The sequence below is a fragment of the Macrotis lagotis genome, chromosome 7 (genome assembly GCF_037893015.1).
Source record: "Macrotis lagotis isolate mMagLag1 chromosome 7, bilby.v1.9.chrom.fasta, whole genome shotgun sequence".
Taxonomy (NCBI): domain Eukaryota; kingdom Metazoa; phylum Chordata; class Mammalia; order Peramelemorphia; family Peramelidae; genus Macrotis; species Macrotis lagotis.
The window spans coordinates 156658646-156676154 of record NC_133664.1 but is presented as its reverse complement, the minus strand read 5'-3'; the positions used below and the strand labels follow the sequence as shown (position 1 = coordinate 156676154).

The following is a 17509-nucleotide window of genomic DNA, read 5'->3' as shown; positions in this document are numbered from 1 at the left end:
CATTTTTTTCTTTCCTGTGGTGTTGAAACTAGGAAGCTGCACCAGAGCTCTGTCAAATTCCCTGAAAAGATATGTTTAAGATTGCCAGAATTAGACTGAGCGGCTGTGATCCCAAAGGATAATAATAGCTGACAGTTATTTATGTTACCTTAAATAATACATTTACATTACCTCATTTAATCCTCACAACAACTTTCTCTATTACTATCTTTATTTTACAAACAATGTAACTGGAGTGGTGAGTTTGAGGGCTACCTTAATTGTCAGAGGATGAATCTCTCCCGACCCCAAGTCCTGACCCTTTCCACCTGCCAACTTTTCCTTTCCTTACCTGAAGCCAAGTGTCTCTCAAGGGAGGGCAGAGAATTGTTCTGTTATGGCAGGAAATAAAAGAACAAAATATAGAGATAACTTCAGGAAGCTGCAAGACAGTCCATTTTGTACAGTAAAAGTAACTACACTGTTAAGTAATAAAAGTTGGGTTTCTCTTATTTGCATAAGGATGGTGGCAAGTGCAGGCTTTATCATGCCTGTCTCACTACTAGTGTAACCTTGGACAAATCATTTCATCTCTTTAAGTCTCAATTTCCTTATCTGTAAAATAAAGGATTTGAACTGTTTGGGTTCTAAATTTCCTTATGATCCTATGATTCCCCAGGTTAGAATTTCCCTAATAGCTGGCTATTAGTTGTAGTATGCTCCGGCAGTGACTGAGTCTGGGTGGAGCTAACAATTTACCTTTTTGCCAGAGGCTCAGAAAGTAAACACAGCCCCAGAAATAAAAACAGAAGTAGTGACCTAGATTACTGTTAATACTTCACATGCCCCAACCACTACTACAAAAAAAGGGACAATCTTCAATACATACAGATTGGTTCTTACACTCATTCCCACCAACATATCATATGCTAAGACAGTCTACACAAACTCTGTGCTCCATCTGGATATTAGAACAGGTGCTTAAAGATAAACAAATGCATGCACACAAGGTTAAAAACCTAAGAAAGAATAGTCATCCAATTCACCATGAAAACAAAATTAATTATATAAACAATAAATAAAGGTGCAGAGTGGCAAAGTTGATAGAGGGCCTGCCTAGAAGTTAGGTCTAGGTTCTTGTTTCTCTCACATAGTATCTGTGACACCATAGAAAATGGGGGGGGGTGGTTTTTTTAAATCTCTTAAGTCAGAAAACTTTTAATTCATTTGTTATTCTTCAGTCTCGTCCATTTAAGGTTTTCTTGATCAGCATACTGGAGTAGTTTGCCATTTCCTTTTGCAGCTCATTTTACAGGTGAGGAACTGAGACAAACAGGTTAAGTGACTTGTCCAGGGTCACACAAACAGTAAATTGTCTGAGGTCACATTTGAACTCAGGATTTAGAGCTGGAAGACCCTAGAGATTATCTAGTCATTTGAGAGTCTATTAGTTGAAGATAAAGAGAGTTAGCTAGCAGCCAGGAAGTAGTAACTTCTAGTGGAAAGGTTAGCTGAAGTTTTTCTAGGTTTTCTCGCTGAAAAGTAAAAAAAGACCTGGTTCAAGATGGGCCCTATTTCTTTCTGATCAACTAAGACAGATCATCTGACTCCTCTGAATTTCATCTTCCTCATATCACAAATGAGAAAACTGTGCTCCAGAAGAGCTAAGTGCATTGATATAGTCACTCATATGTCAAATGACAAAGAAAGGATCTAGCCTCAGATTCTCTGATCCCAAAACCAGTGTGTTCAACAAATAACTTCTCAAACTATTAGCTCTCCAAATTACAGACAAGTTACTAGTCTGTATTAGTTCATGGGAGCTTCAGAGAAATGCAAAGTTTCCCATAGAGCTGAAATCACAGAACTAGAGCAAAAGGAGATAAAAAGTAATAAATGATCATTACATATATATATATGTATATGTGTATATATATATATATATATATATATATATATATATATATATATACACTTTGCTACTCTCCTCATATAAAAGAAAAACAGGATTTCTAACCAACCTAGTCTATCTACAGAAAAAAAAAAGCTGTGAAATTCTGTTCCCTCGACAATGAAAAGGCATTGTTCTGTGTTCCATTTTTAGCAAGCCCCCCCCATACAAATTGTCTAGCAAGCCTTATTGCATGGTACAGCCTGCACAATGCATTCTCTGCATTTTATTCATGGCTATTTCAGACTGTCACTTGACTGAACTGGGCCTTGTTTATCCTTTTGTTCTATTTTACAGCTAGACCACATACATACTTAGTATTATACACAATGATGTTTACTTTTCTCTCCCTTCAAAATATCACTAATTTTGAAATGTCTTTCACCAGATGAAAGGTACATTCCAACAATTCTCTAGGAGTGGTTGGTCACTAATAAGAATATTTTTTGAAAATAGTAATAAAATAATATTAATAAAATTCCCAAATAATGTATATTAAAACTTCAGAGGAATTACATTTAAAGAATGCTTACTGAGGAACCCATATCTCTAGAGAGGTAAGAGCTCTGCCTTTCTTAGGCTCCTCTTGGTTGAGGAAGTTCAAGTAAGGGAAGGCCAGAAGCTAAGGGCATAGAGAAAGCTAACTATCAGTCAACCAGCGATTGATACATTTTGATTATCCTTAAAGTTTTATAGATCACTTACACTCAGAAGCAGTCTAGGAATTGAAAAAACAGGGCTAGCTAGCAATCAAAAAATTCCTTCTTCTAGTGGAAAGATTAGGGGAAAGTTCTAGACCTGGTCTTATTTCTAATTAGCTATGTGATCTCAAACAGATCATTCAACCTCTGAGTTTCACCTTTCTCATCTTTAAAATGAGAGGGTTGAACTAGAACAGGAGCTTAACCTTTTTTGTGCAATGAATGCCTTTTAAAGTCTTATAAAGCCTGTGAATTCCTTCTCAGAATAATTATAAAAACAAACAGGATTACAAACAAAGTCAATATATTGAAATAAAGATGTAATTTTGTTTTCTTATCCAAGTTCATGTCTCCCTTGAAATTTCTCCATGGATGCCACCCCTAGATACTCCAGGTTAAGACTAGAATGATCTCTAAAGTAATCTTCCAGCCCTCAAATTTTCTGAGTTCTTATTGAGTTTAGAAAAAAAACCAGAATTATGCTGGCTACCTTTTATCTCTATCACCAGTTTTTCCTTCTGACAACAAAGAACAAGAGAAGCTTTATAAAATTATGTTTTAGGGAAGAAAAATGGAATTAAGAAATAAAGCCCATGACTCAGAAAGGTGTTTATAGTATTCAATTTTCAATATTAATATATCCTTCAGGAAAGGTACTAGTAAAAAAAATACTTCCCAGTCCAACTCACCTCCCTAGAGATGAGTCTTTCAGAGTTAATAGTTGGAGAGACAGATGCCTTCAAGAGTCTGCTCGATGTCACCTGAAAGAACAACAGCAACATTAGAAAGCAGCTTACAAAAGGAAAGAAAAGCTATAACTAAAGCTTTATATATATATATATATATATATATATATATATATATATATATATATATCATAACAGTAATTTCATTCTTCTAGGCATGAGATCATACTTCCACTATAATATTTACCAGAATGTCAAAAGATAAGCTAGAAAGATGAAAATGACATTTTGTAATGTAAAAAGTAATATCTATTGTGTGTGCCTACTTTTCTCTTATTTAAAGAATTCAAAGTATTATTCTAAAAATAAATACACAGACCCAGGAATTATTAGCTGAAAAGAAGGAAGATATCAAATTCTTGAAAAGGAAAAGATTATTATTATTATTATTATTAATAATACTCAAAATGGTGGCAGAAAAAAAGTATCATTAAGTACCAACTCATACACCTAATTTCTCACCTCTACAAAAATCTCATCATGATAATGTACATGGTTTTCAAGGCTATCCTTGATAGAAGAATGAGAAGGGAACAGGCAGACTTTCTTGTGTAATATTCTACAGCAGAACATATCATTGCCATCATGCAATTGTGAAGTTGTAAAGAATACAAGATCCCACAATGTTTAGATTGTTTTTAGTTTTTAAAGGGGTTTTAAATGGTAGAACAAAATGCTTCCTTGAAGATCGTGCTCCAACAAATCTCCATGCACGTGCTGAAATTATATAAGATTTCTTGACAAATATAACAAAGAAAATTGTGACAACCCTGATGATAAATAATGAGCCAGATATAAACCAGAGACACACATGCTAACCAAAATGTGTTTGCCTTTGTCATTGGAGATGTCAGAATTGAGTCCAGATGTTAGAGAGATTTTGTATACATGTTGAGGTCCTTCAGATGCTCCTTTTTGCCATTGACATCAAACTTACTGAATATGCCAAACTATATTATTAACAAGGAATTACACAAGAAAAGTAGTGCATAAGATAAATAAAACCAATGCAATCAAAAGAAATTAAAGCTATCATCATACAAAAAATGCTCTAAATAATTATTCATATTCATGTATTGAGAAATACAAATTAAAACAACTCTGAGATACCAACTCACACCTATCAGATTGGCTAAAATGACAAGAAAGGAAAATGCTAAATATTGTGGGAAAACTGAGACAATAAGAGTCGTGAACCAATCCAACCATTCTGGAGAGCAGTTTGGAACTATGTCAAAAGGGCAATAAAACTGTACCTATCCTTTAATCCGTCAATACCACTACTCAGTCTATATTCCAAAGAGATCATAAAAGGGGAAAAAGACCATATGTACAAATATATTTACAGCAGTTCTTTTTGTGGCGGCAAAGAATTGGAAATTGAGGGGATACCCAGCAATTGAAGAATAGCTGAAAAAATTGTGATATATAAATGTGATAGAGTACTGTTGTTCTGTGAGAAATAATGAGCAGGAAGATTTCAGAAAAAAATCTGAAAAGACTTGTATGAACTTATGCTAAGTGAAGTGAGCAGAACCAGGAAAATATTATACACATTAACTGCAACATTGTGTTTTGGTCAGGTCAGTGATGAAGGACAATGCTAGAAGATGCCATTCACATCCATAGAAAAAAGTTTAGAGTTTAAATGCAGATCAAAGCATACTATATTTACTTTTTAAAACTTATTTTATATTCTTTTTTCTCATGGTTCCCCTTCCCCTTAGTTCTGGTTTTTTTTTCTTTTGCAATATGATAAAAAAGGAAATATGTTAAACACAACCATACATCTACAACCCATACCAAATTACTTGCTGTCATGGGGAGGGGGAAGGAAAAGGAAGAGAGAAGAAAAATGTGGAACTCAAAAGCTTACAAAACGAAGAATGTTGAAAATTATCTTTGCATTTAATTGAAAACAAAATAACAGCCAAAAAATTAATAGACTCCAGTTTGTTTAATTGTAGAGCTTTTCACTGACCATAAACCTCAATGAAAAGATGTTAAGACTCTGACCATTGTTATCACAAATCCTTTTTTTGATAGCTAAAATGGAACCATTCTGGTGAGTTGAAGAATGACATTTACTGGTAAATAGGACATATATTTCCTTTCTGAACTGACTTGGGTACATGTCTCTTGTCTATTCTTTATGTGGATATTAATAGAAACTTTCCCCCAATTTGTATGATGCCTATGGAAAGAAAAATGAATACTTAAAGGGAAAGTCAAAATAATACAGATTCAAATATACTCAATAAGTCAGAATATTAGTTTCTGACATAGCTCTGAGATATGAATTTAGATTTATGGGAGTCCAGAGAAGCTATAAACTATGGGTCATACCTAACAGAGGAGTTTTACATTGTTTTTATGTTGTAGGATAAAGATCAAGGTAAAGGCCCATGTCAGTTATGTCAGGCTAAGTGAGGCCATTATAAGTACCTAGTTTTAGAAATGAGAGGTGGTGGTGGTGATGGTAGTGGTGATCAGACGCCAGAATGAGGTGTCAGTAACCCCAGTTCTGGAACTTCCTCATAGAAGGAATGGAAGCTGAGAAGAGGAAAGAGGGAAAGTGACTCCAGGGTTCACCTTGAGAAATCAGAAGATTTGTCTTGAAATTTCAACTCTAATACTATCTGTGTGACCTTAGATGAATCACTGAACACTGCTGGCCTCAATTTTCTCATCTCTAAAATAGCAAGTATTGGATTTCATTTTATGGCTACATTTTATTTTTCTGGGATCACTTCTTGATCTAGATCAATGATCTTGATCACAGTGAAAAATTCTTTGTGATTCCCAAATTAATTGTTCTAAGAGGGAAGGAGAAACTAAAGTTCTAAAACGAATAGGAAAATAAAGTCAGCTCCAGTTTCCCCCCAAACTGGAGACTGATTACCTTCCCTATAAGATTCAAAGCATACAAAAGATTTTTGGAGAAGGAAAGATAGATATGATCCCATGGTTTGAATAGACCATAATCCTACAGAACCAAATTCTGAAGGCAAAATTATAGATTCTGATTAGGAACTAAAAAGAGGAACCAAAAGACCAATGTCACTACACAGGAGGTCTCCCTAATAAATCTGAGTTCACTTAAAAAAAAAGCAGGGTGGCTAGGTGGCACAGTGAATGGAGCATTGGCTCTGGAGTCAGGAGTACTTGAATTCAAATCCAGCCTCAGACACTTAATAATTACCTAGCTCTGTGACCTTGGGCAAGCCACTTAACCCCACTGCCTTGTAAAAAACCTAAACACACACACACACACACACACACACACAAAGGAGGAATTAGGGATTAAAGGTTAAATTCAAAGAAATGGAATGGACCCAGACTTCTACTTCTTTTCTGCCCAAAACAGCCAACCCTCTTACTAAAGTGATTCTCAACCTTTTTTCATATGAGGACATCTTTCTTAAGGTAGAAAAATTATAAGGACCCCCATATAATAGGACTTACAATTTTAATATCTGTTGCCTGAGGGAAAAAATTTTTAAACTTTACCTTGATCTTTATCCTACAATGTAAAAACAATGTAAAGCTCCTCTTTTAGGTATGACCCACAGTTTATAGCTTCTCTGGACTCCCATAAATCTAAATTCATATCTCAGAGCTATGTCAGAAACTAACATTCTGACTTATTGAGGAATATGAATTGAGGAAGATTTTATGACATGGAAGTATATTGGCTATGACTTCATAGAACCTGTGTTTGAATCTTGGTTCTGTTACTCATCTGCTTCTTCATTTGAAAACTGAGAAGATTGTACTAATTCTCTAAGGTTTTGGTTCTCCCCTAAATCTATGATCCTCTGAAGAATTCAATAATACTTTTAAATAAATATGTGTTTTATCTGTAAAGGAGATGTTCAAGAGTTTTTCTGTAATCCCACAATAAGGTGGGAAGAAATTTCTCAATCACCTTGACAGAATCATAAAGCCTTGGAAACTGATGTCATACAGAAAACATCTATTGATAGACTAAGAAAATCAGTCATAATCTTTGGGCCTATATAAATAAAGCAAGTTAAGACCAGGAGCTACCACATACTCCAGAAGAAGATACCTTATCCAGTAATTGGAGAGTCAGTTTGAGAAAATTCAAGGCATATTTGAAGGAACTGTGATACAAATTGAAAACAACACAGATACAGAGAGGCAGTCACTTAAGGCCAGATATAGTTTAAAGGTACATAACCTCTGGAAGCAGAGAAGAGGACCTACTATGGATTCAAGAAATTGCCATCATATTTCCCTGAAAATAAGCTGTAGCATGTTTTTTTTTCATGATGCTCATAATATAAGCCCTACTCCCAAAATAAGCCCCAGTTAAGATCGTCAGCCAGATGGATGCACTGAGTATGTCTGCTGAAACATACAATGGACATACTGAATTATAATAATATTGATGTAAAATAAATTATAAATAATACTGACATTAATACTTAAAGTAGATTTTTTGTACATGAATAAATGTAGATCCCTGAAAATAAGCCCTAATGCATCCTTTGGAGTACTAATTTATATAAGACCCTGTCTTATTTTCAAGGAAATATAGTAGTTCTAGCAAGTGAGATTTGTGAGGGTTTCTCTAGAGGAGACTTTAAAATATATCAGTCCTGAAAGAGTAATGTGTATTCCCTGTGTATGTGACTTATTCCCATTATTCCTCTAAGTTTTAGTCCATTCTTTCCATGAATGCTATACATGTGTTTTTGTGGGTGAATGTTCCCCATGTTTAAGAGAGGAGGAATATTTTGTTGCCTCTGTTTATTTCTATAACAAATTCATAAAGGCCTTTGTTGAAATGAAAATTGAGGAGATGTCCATCAATTGGGGAATGACTGAATAAATTATGGTAGATGAATGTAAAGGAGTACTATTGTTCTACAAGAAATCATAAATGACCCGTGACTTCAGAAAAGCCTGGAAAGACTTATATGAACTGATGTTACTCTAAGTGAGCAGAACCAGAAGAACTTTGTATACATTAATATAGCCAGATGGCTGCAGTTCCTCTCAGTTTTTCAGTGATCGTGGACAATCCTAAAAGACCTGCTATGGACAATGCCATCCACATCCAGGAAAAAACTATAGTCTGAATGCAGAGCAAAGCATACAATGCTCCCTTTTGAAAACTTCTTTATGTGCATTCTTTCACATGGTTTTTTTTTTCTCCCTTAGTTCTAATTCTTCTTTCACAACATGACTAATATGGAAATATGCTAAACATGGTTGTATATGTACAATAAGCATAAATAAGACTGTTCACTGTCTTGGGGAGAGGGGAGGGAAGGGAGGGTAATAAAAATGTGGAACTCAAAAGCTCGCAAAATGCTGAATGTTGAAAACTGACTTTTGCATGTAGTTCGAAAAAATAAAATTTAAAATAAAATGCCTTTGCTAAGAGCTAATTGTTACCTAACGAATGTTAACAGGAAAGCACAACAGTGTTGATGGACTAAAGTTTTGGGATAGAGTAGAACCTGTGGCATAGTAGCCATCTTCTGGGGGAGTAGTGAATAATTTGTTAATCACCTACTATTTGCCATAATGCTAAGCTGTAGGAGGAGCCAAGAAGGCATGTTCTATATTAATCACACTTGATGATATTGTCCTTAGTTCTTGAAGAAGATAAGACAAGAGGGAGGTGATACCATGACAAGCCTATTAATTGGATTTGAGTGAAGGGGTGCTGTGCTAAGTCACCAGGTTCACTTTCTCCTCCAGAGTCATCTGGAAAGTGGCCAGATATGAATCAGGAGATGGTCCTGAATGCAAGACAATCAGGGGTAAGTGATTTTTCCAAGGTCACAAATCATGTCTGAGACCTCAACTTGAACTCAGGTCCTCCTGACTCCAGGGCTTGGGCTCTATCCACTGCACCATCTAGATGCATCAATATACATGCCTGTTTGGTATGTTTGGTAAATCTTAATTGATATATTCAATTCTATTCAATAGGCATTTATTAAATGCTTCCTATATCTATGCCAGGCACTATTGCTAAGACCTGGAGAAACAGGAAAGAAAAAAAAAAGACAGTACTTGCTTTCAAGGAGGACACAATCTAATGGAAGAAGATAATACACAAAGGAAGCTGAAAAGCAAAGGAGGAGACCACCAGGGGATTATAAAGTTCTATGGGAGATCAAATCAAGTAGAGCTGCTGGTGAAAAAATGTAGAGTTACTTGGAAAGTTCAGAATCTATCTCTTAACAAAAGGAAAATTTGCAGAGGAGTTTAGTAATACCACCTCCCAGCCCTTCAAACAGAGGGGAGAGGCAATTGAGGGGGTTGAAAAGGTGATGGGTTTCAAAAACCAAATTAATCAGTCTTAGTCAATATATATTGTGAAAAATTATTTGTTCAATCAAAAGAAGGCATGTTTACTCATTGTCTAAGTCAGGTTATATATTTTTTTTGCATTAAAAGATCAAAATGAAATCCCTGAATCATTTCACTTTTGGTTTTCCCAAAGTTTTAAAGCAGAAAATGGGAAACCACTGTTCTAATGGTCTGTCTAGTTCTCTGACACCCATCTGTTTTGTTGGCTTGCCTCTCATCACCATGTCACTTAGATGAGACAGGATAGGGTATATATATATATATAATAAGAGATGGTATTTCAGTCAGTTTTAGTTTAAATGTATTTAGAACCACCCACACTGGGGTGGCTAGGTGGTGCAGTGGATAGAGCACTGGGCCTGGAGTCAGGAGTACCTGAGTTCAAATCCGTCCTCAGACACTTAATAATTACCAAAGCTCCTTGGAGGCAACTTTTATTTAAACTTAAACTGTTTTTCCCCCCATTGACCTAGTATATTCCTATGTGTACTGGAATGTTTGTTATATTTGTCATATCTTCATCCTATGCACCCAATACTGTAAAGTTGAAGTATTTTTCTTTCTGTCTCTGTGTGTGTCTCTCTCTCCATACTCCTAATCATCTTGCCATTAGCTGTAATTCTTTAATTATCTGTCTTTGTTAATCTGTTTCTCCTACCTTCATCTGTGAGTATAGAAACTTTGTGCTTAGAGCAAATACTTTCTTTTTAGGGCTTTCAAATATTCTTGTGTCTTTCTCATTTGAAATTCTGGACCCTGAAAGTTTGCCATTTTCTTTTCCTTTTCTCTCTTCTCACCCTCTTCTATATTCTTCTATCTTTGCCTCTTCCTTTTTTTTCTCTTTCTCTCTTTTAGTCTTCCTGATACAAATTCAAGCTACTCTTAGCTCTGCCCATAATGGTGAATTTTTTCATATTTTTTTAATATGCTTCCTAAATAGGCATTGGGTATGGTCCAGTAATCCAAGTTTAGACCTACATAATTCTTTCTAAGTCTGTCACTTTCATTCAGCTACCAACATGGTATCTTTCAAATCTAAAATTCCATGACACTCCTCAGACCTTCCCTTCTGCCCCCTCTGCCCTCTGGTGGCTTTTGGGGAATACACAATATATGATAGCAAAATATCAGAAGAAATAATAGAGATTATTAAATAAATTATATAATGATATATTTGAGGGAAACAATGAAAAAGAAAAATATACTTTTTTCAGACAGAGGCACAAAAAATATCCATCCTTCATAGAGGTATAAAAACTAGATATATTACTTTCAAGGTTGTATAATCAAACCAGGAATATAAGAAAACCAGGATCAAAAATGGAGGTTAATATCCTGGATGACTTCCCTAGACCTTTTGTCCTTACCCTCACATTGATTTGCATGCCAACCACATTTATGTGACCAGGGATGGCAGTGAGTAATTTTGTAGGTCTAGCCCTGCATAGCTCTTTGTTAGGTAGAATCTCCAAAGTTACTTGAGGGCTATCTTTAGACAATCAAGGGTTTGACGAGACTTAAAAGGACTTTTCTAATTTCGTTCTGGTTAGATGGGTCAAGAGAGAATGAGCTGGGACAGCAAAAGAACATTTTTTTTTAAAGAGATACATTCCTGACCTGAAGGCTTCATTTGGATTTTTCTGGCTTTCCTGACTGAATATAGTGGTCAAAGCCATAAGCTCTAAAAGACTTAAAGGTATTTATGATCTCATCTGTGTAGATTTTTTCTGTCTAGACCATGATACAGATCTCAGCTCATCCCCACCTTCCATGAAACTCTTATCCATGTTCTCCAAAAGGTTAACTTCAAGGTGTCCATTCAATGTACTAAAGACTTCTCTTATTCTCTTGATATCATATTAGTTGATTATTTCTCATTCTCACCATAAGATCACAGATGGAGTCATCTTTTTAAATCACATTTCTTTACTGTCAACTTTTACTTTGTTTCTTTTATAGATTCTCCAATTTGTATGTGTTATGGTCTGCCCACTATCACCATATTCTTTTTTTTTTTTGATCCTCTGAGTGATACTCATTTTTAATTCCCTGGAGACTAGTTTTCCACAGAAAACCAAATGAAATTTTCTAAATGAGCTTTTGTTTCAGAAAGAAGTTTGGAATCATTAAAGGAAACTGATTACAATCTGTACTGCTATCCAAAATATATCTACCACTAAACAAGTTCCAGATTTATTCATGTAACTACATCATGATATTTCATAATAAGCCTTAAGTTGTATAGACTAAAATATCTTAGCCCTTCCTCATAAAGGGAGAAATGATTATCTGATGTACCTCAACAGATGGTAGCAAAAATACTCCTAAGCAAACATCACAGTTCGACACAATCAAAGGTGCCCATTTGGCGTTATGTAACATCCAACAGAGGGTAGAAGAGTGTGGCAGAGAAAAGCACAAAGCCATCAGTGGCTCTATTGGTCAGAGCGTAACTCTGCCAGAGCCTTTATCATAGAACTTGTTCTTCTATATGTGCCTGTTGTTGTGAACCTCATTTTGGTTTTTCTTGGCAAACTCACAAGAGTGGTTTGCCACTTCCTTCTCCAACTAATTTTATGAATGAGAAAACTGAGGCAAATAGTCACACAGCTAGTAAATATCTCAAGCTTGCACTCAAATTCAGGACTTCCTGACTCTGGGCCTGGAATTCTATCCGCTTCACCACCTAGCTGTCCTCCATATGTGTCAAGGTCATATATATTTTTTCTGTGGTCATGTGATAACCAGTGAGAAATTATATTCTTATGGGTATGATTACATGGTAGAGAAAACTTGTTCCTTATTTTGCTATGCTGCTTAATTTTTTTAACTTTGAACTGAGTTCTTTTTTGATTGGCTTAGTTCAAAGTTAAAGTTAACAAGTAACAGACTCAAGAACTATAGATGAAATGAGTGTAAATTTTCTAGTAGGAATATATGTTAGAAGGGTTCCAGGTATTACAATCACATATTGAGTCACAAAGAAAATATAGGTGTATATATAGAGAGAGAATCAGATACTTTATACACTTATTTCAATCAGTCAATGAAAGTTTTTATTACCTATTTACTAGGTGTTGAGTATTTTGCCTGAGGAATGTAAAGACAATAATGAAATAGTCTCTGTCATTAATAAACTTCTATCAGAAGTAATAAGTATTTGCAAGAATAAATGCAAATAGGGATGCCCACCCTTGGAGAAGATGGTGCTGCCAGCAACCACAGTGTGTGGGTCACATCTCATCTGTGTGCTCCCTGGTCTCTGGTCTTACCCCCTCTGGGTCCACCCCAGCCCAGGCACCCCTCCCTCCCAGTTTCCAGTGTCTCTCAGGCCCTCTGTCCCAGTGCTCAGCGACATGCATGAGTGGATATCAATTGAAAATGGTATTGGAATAGTAGGAATCAGCAATTTTGCACAAGATGCACTGGGAGATGAAGTTTACTATAGTTTTTTCAGAAGTTAGAACAAAAGTGAAGAAATAAGAAGAGTCTGGAATATGAAAACTGCCAGAAAACTATGTTCTCTAATAACAGGAGAAGTCATTGAAATTAAGGGAGCTGTTGCAGAAGATCCAAGGATTAACAAATCTTGTTATGATGATAGTCGGATGATCAAGATGACACTGAGTAACCCCCTTCAGAACTTTATGAACTTGATGGTGCATGAGAGAGACACACAAAAAAAATCTATCTAAGATTGAACATTGGATTCCAAAATAAATTAGCATAAGAACATAGCCCAGTATGGTTTTGTCCTAAATTAGTGGGATGTGGAAGGTTAGCATTTCTAAAACACAACCATGGCATGGAGAAAAATTTTTAACCTACTCAGAAATGCCTGGAATGAAAATGCTTTTACTATTTGCACTACTTCTTCCTAGTAATTTTTAAGTTAGTGTCTGAATTCATTGTACCATATGTGCTAAAATAAATTCTGATACCATACTTCAAGTCTTAAATCAATAATGTTGTTATGACCATTCAACTCTATCTATTCGCAGTTTTGTTCAAAATATCTTTGGTTGTTTTGTCCATGGGAATAATTTACTGTTGTCAGATAAAGAGGCAATACCAATTTCATTTTTGAATAAACTACTTGGCTGAAGCTATTTTATATAGATGAGGCTTTAACCTTGCAAGAGAAAAAGTAATGAAATTTAATAAACTTTTTTAAAATGCTAAAAAAGATATATGCAAATAATAAAGGGTAAATTTTGTGGGGTCGAGTAATGGTGACTTAGAGAATCAGGAAAGGATTCATGTAGATGTCACTTGAGCAGACTTTTTGAAGGAGACATGATTCTAAGAGGCAAGGTAAGGTGAGAATACAAACCAGGACACACCCTATAACCCTCATGTATATATAAAGGCATAGAAATAGAAGAAGGAATGCTCTGGGTAAGGACTGCAAGCAGGGCACCTTGACTATAACATAGAGTATAGAAAGAAGAGTATTATATAATAAAGTTGGAAAGGTAGGTTGGGGTCAAGTTCTGAAAGACAATTAACACTAACAGAAAAGTTAATAGACTTATTGGAATTTATTGAGTTGTGGAGTGACAGATATAAGTTTAATTTCAGAAAACACTTTGGCATATATAATACTTTGGTAATGTAAAATATGAATTAGGAAGTTAGGAGAAAAGAAATGAGGACCTAAATTAGAGTGGTACTCATGGAACAGAGAAAAGGGAATAGATGTGAGAGATAATGTAGAGACAGAAATGACAAAATTGCCAACTGACCAGATGTATAATAAGGGACATTGAGGAATCAAGAAAAATGCCAAGGTTGAAATCCTGCATTACTGGATGTATGATGGACTGCTCAGCAGAAATAGGGAAGTACAGAAGTACCTTTAGGGGAAGAATAATGAGTTCAGTTTTAGGCATGTTGAATTTGAATTGTATACAGAACATCCATTTAAAACATCCATCAGATATTTGGAGATTCCTAACTGAAATTCAGAAAAGTGGTTAGGACTGGCAAAAGTGTCTGATCCTATAAAAACACTCCTGGTAACTTTATCAGGTACAAAATATCTTATTCTACCTTGGAGAGAATGCAGAAAATACATAAATAACTAATAGTAACTCACAAGTCCTTTATAGCATTCTTCCTTCATTTAAGAGTTGTACCTTCTTGGGAAGCTAGGTGGTACAAAGGATAGAGCAACAAGTCCCAGGTTCAAATCCAGCTTCAGATACTTGATACTTACTAGCTGGGTGACCTAGGGCAAATCACTTAACCCCATTGCCTCACCAAAAAAAGTATTCATATTTCCACTGGATTTGCATTGTCCAAATAACTCATTCTAGTACCAAGTCCAAGATTTTGGTTGTGGTTATTTTGTTTGTACCATGTCATATCTCTTTTTTATCTTGCTGATACTCTAGCTGATAGAATGGAGAAGGGGAGAGAGGATGACATGGGCTTTCATAATTTTTCTTTCTCCAAGATGTTGATGCTGGACCAGGAATTCTCTTGTCTCTCTTTAGAAGGCATGCTTATGCACCCAAGAACTTGGGTTTGCCAGAAGACTAAAACTATAACTGACTCTACTCAGTGGCTCCCTTCTCTCTCAAGAATGTAACCCTCTGACCCTTTGGTGAATCCTATGAACCCCTCCTAGGGGTGTTTTTAAATACATGAAAGAAAATGATAGGATTACAAAGGAAGTCAATTACATTAAACTATAATTATTAAAATATTTAAAAATACAATTAACACAAAAATTTTAAGTTCTCAGATTCTAGGTTTGGGAACTCTTGATCTAAATAGCTAGAGTTTAGGAATTCTAAATTCTTGGCCTCCTGATTCCTATTTCTTGAGATCATGTGGTTGAGAAAATGTATAACCATCTTTTGACTTTGGTTCTGCCTGCCCATTACCCCATTGGCTAACATTTCTTAGTTTAAGAAGCTGCCATCTCTGGAGCTGAACAGTTTTCAAAGAGGATAGTAAGTCTCAGGGAGAGGGAGAGGAAATGGCATTGTGCAGGTGCATATATACCCCACCCTAGAATCTAAATTACATTGAGTTGTAGATTCAACCTATAATTGTTTGATAAGTCAATTCATCCTCAGTAAGATATAATTAATGTTCCAAACACAGGTTCACTTCTTGATAAAGTCATAATACTGATAAGTATCTCCCTTGATCATCTCCATACTTCAGTAATATTCTAGAGTTTGATGCAATTAACACAATGTCATCTGCAAAATAGTATATATGGAAGGTCTCACTATCAATAGTAATACCCTTCACTTGGATTCAAATAGAACATCCTCCATGATAATTACCTGCCCTTGATTCCATCTATATTTTTATAATCTAAGTTTGGCTGGTGAGTTCTCTGTGTACTTATACTATGTCTTCAGAAAATTCACAATTCTTCTCAGCAAAATTGTTTCCTTTTATGTCTTAAAAATTTCATTCCTGAGCTTCCCATCCCTTTCTGCATTAATTTTTTTCCTGTAGAATTTTAATTCATGAGATACTATCCATCCTTTCTCTGAACTTTTGGAAATCTAGTTTCTCAAAATCTAGGGTACCTGGAATACTGAATTTCTCTCCTATAGCACAAACTCTAGAACGAAATGGTCAAATTTGTTATCAGTTTCATTCCAGCAACCTGTTTCTCCTTATTAGGGAAAATCAGATTCAGAACAAATTTTCCCCCTGGTTACTTCCACCACTTCTTAAAGATTAATTTATCATTAAGCAAGTCAAAAAATTGCTAGTTTCCTTACATTTTGTCAGGGAGAGGTCTAGAAAGTTGTCTAGCTACTTTAAATCACCTATCACCACTATATTATAACCATGCCAGGGTTGTGATCTGTTGACCAAAGTTCTCATCTATTTCCTTGTTGAAGATTACTTGAAGGAAACAGATTCTAGGAAATTGTATACTATACAGCAGAGAGAGAGGAAATTAGAATCCATATCTTCTGACTTCACCATCAGTATGCTTTCCACTTAATCACACAGTCTCCCTTAAGATTTCACTGCCAAGATTTGTGCATCTTCACAAACATATATGTGAACACATACATACTTTATGAACATACAATTAGCTAAAAGTTATGGGAAAAAACAAAATTCTGTGGTATTGATTTTTCATTATGCATATATACATCGATAAATACATATATATCATAGTTTATAAATATCTATAATATTTATGATATATAGATTTAGTGCATATTTGTATAATAGACATTTTATAAGTAGCCATGCTTTATTTATTTATTGAAATATATATTAGAAACATTTGATTCAATAGAATGCAATGGAGAAGACATCTCTCCTTCAACAGCCTTTTATATACAGTTGTGATTATATGAAATTCTTTTATAAATCAAACAGTAATGATGCTACTTAAATCATTTGAGTATACAAAAATAAAAGTCTGTATCTTCTAAAGAATTTACAAAAGGACTGAATAGATACAAAGATAAGTAACTAGAAGGTAATTTGAGGACATAGAAAATGTATTATCAATTGGGCAGGGAAGTGATTAGGAGAACCAAGGAAGGCCAAATCTAGAAGGAAAATAATAATTCTGTGAGGTACAGAATGTGGAAGAATCACATTCCAGACTTGCAAAGATGCATGGATGTTGGCAATGGAAATATATATGAGAAAGAATGTGTTGTAATGGAAAGTATGCTTACCCTAGAGTCAGAGGATCTGGGTTCACTTCCATCCTCTGTAACTAACAATCTTGGACAAGTCCTGTAACCTTTTTTGGATTGTCATTCATAAAATAAATGGAA

General features: G+C 35.1%; 1 protein-coding gene across 3 annotated transcripts in view; it reads right to left on the bottom strand.

The window, feature by feature from the left end:
* NAPEPLD (N-acyl phosphatidylethanolamine phospholipase D) overlaps positions 1-17509 on the bottom strand; it is a 110582-nt gene that overhangs the window by 82793 nt on the left and 10280 nt on the right. Inside the window, exons 2-3 of one of the 3 annotated variants that reach the window (XM_074193996.1) lie at positions 3321-3392; positions 332-371 (exon numbers count right to left, since the gene is read on the bottom strand). The gene's annotated coding sequence lies outside the window, so the exon portion shown is untranslated. Of the gene's footprint in view, positions 1-255; positions 372-3320; positions 3393-17509 lie in introns of those variants that run through there. The other 2 variants (XM_074193995.1, XM_074193997.1) reach the window with 2 other exon arrangements.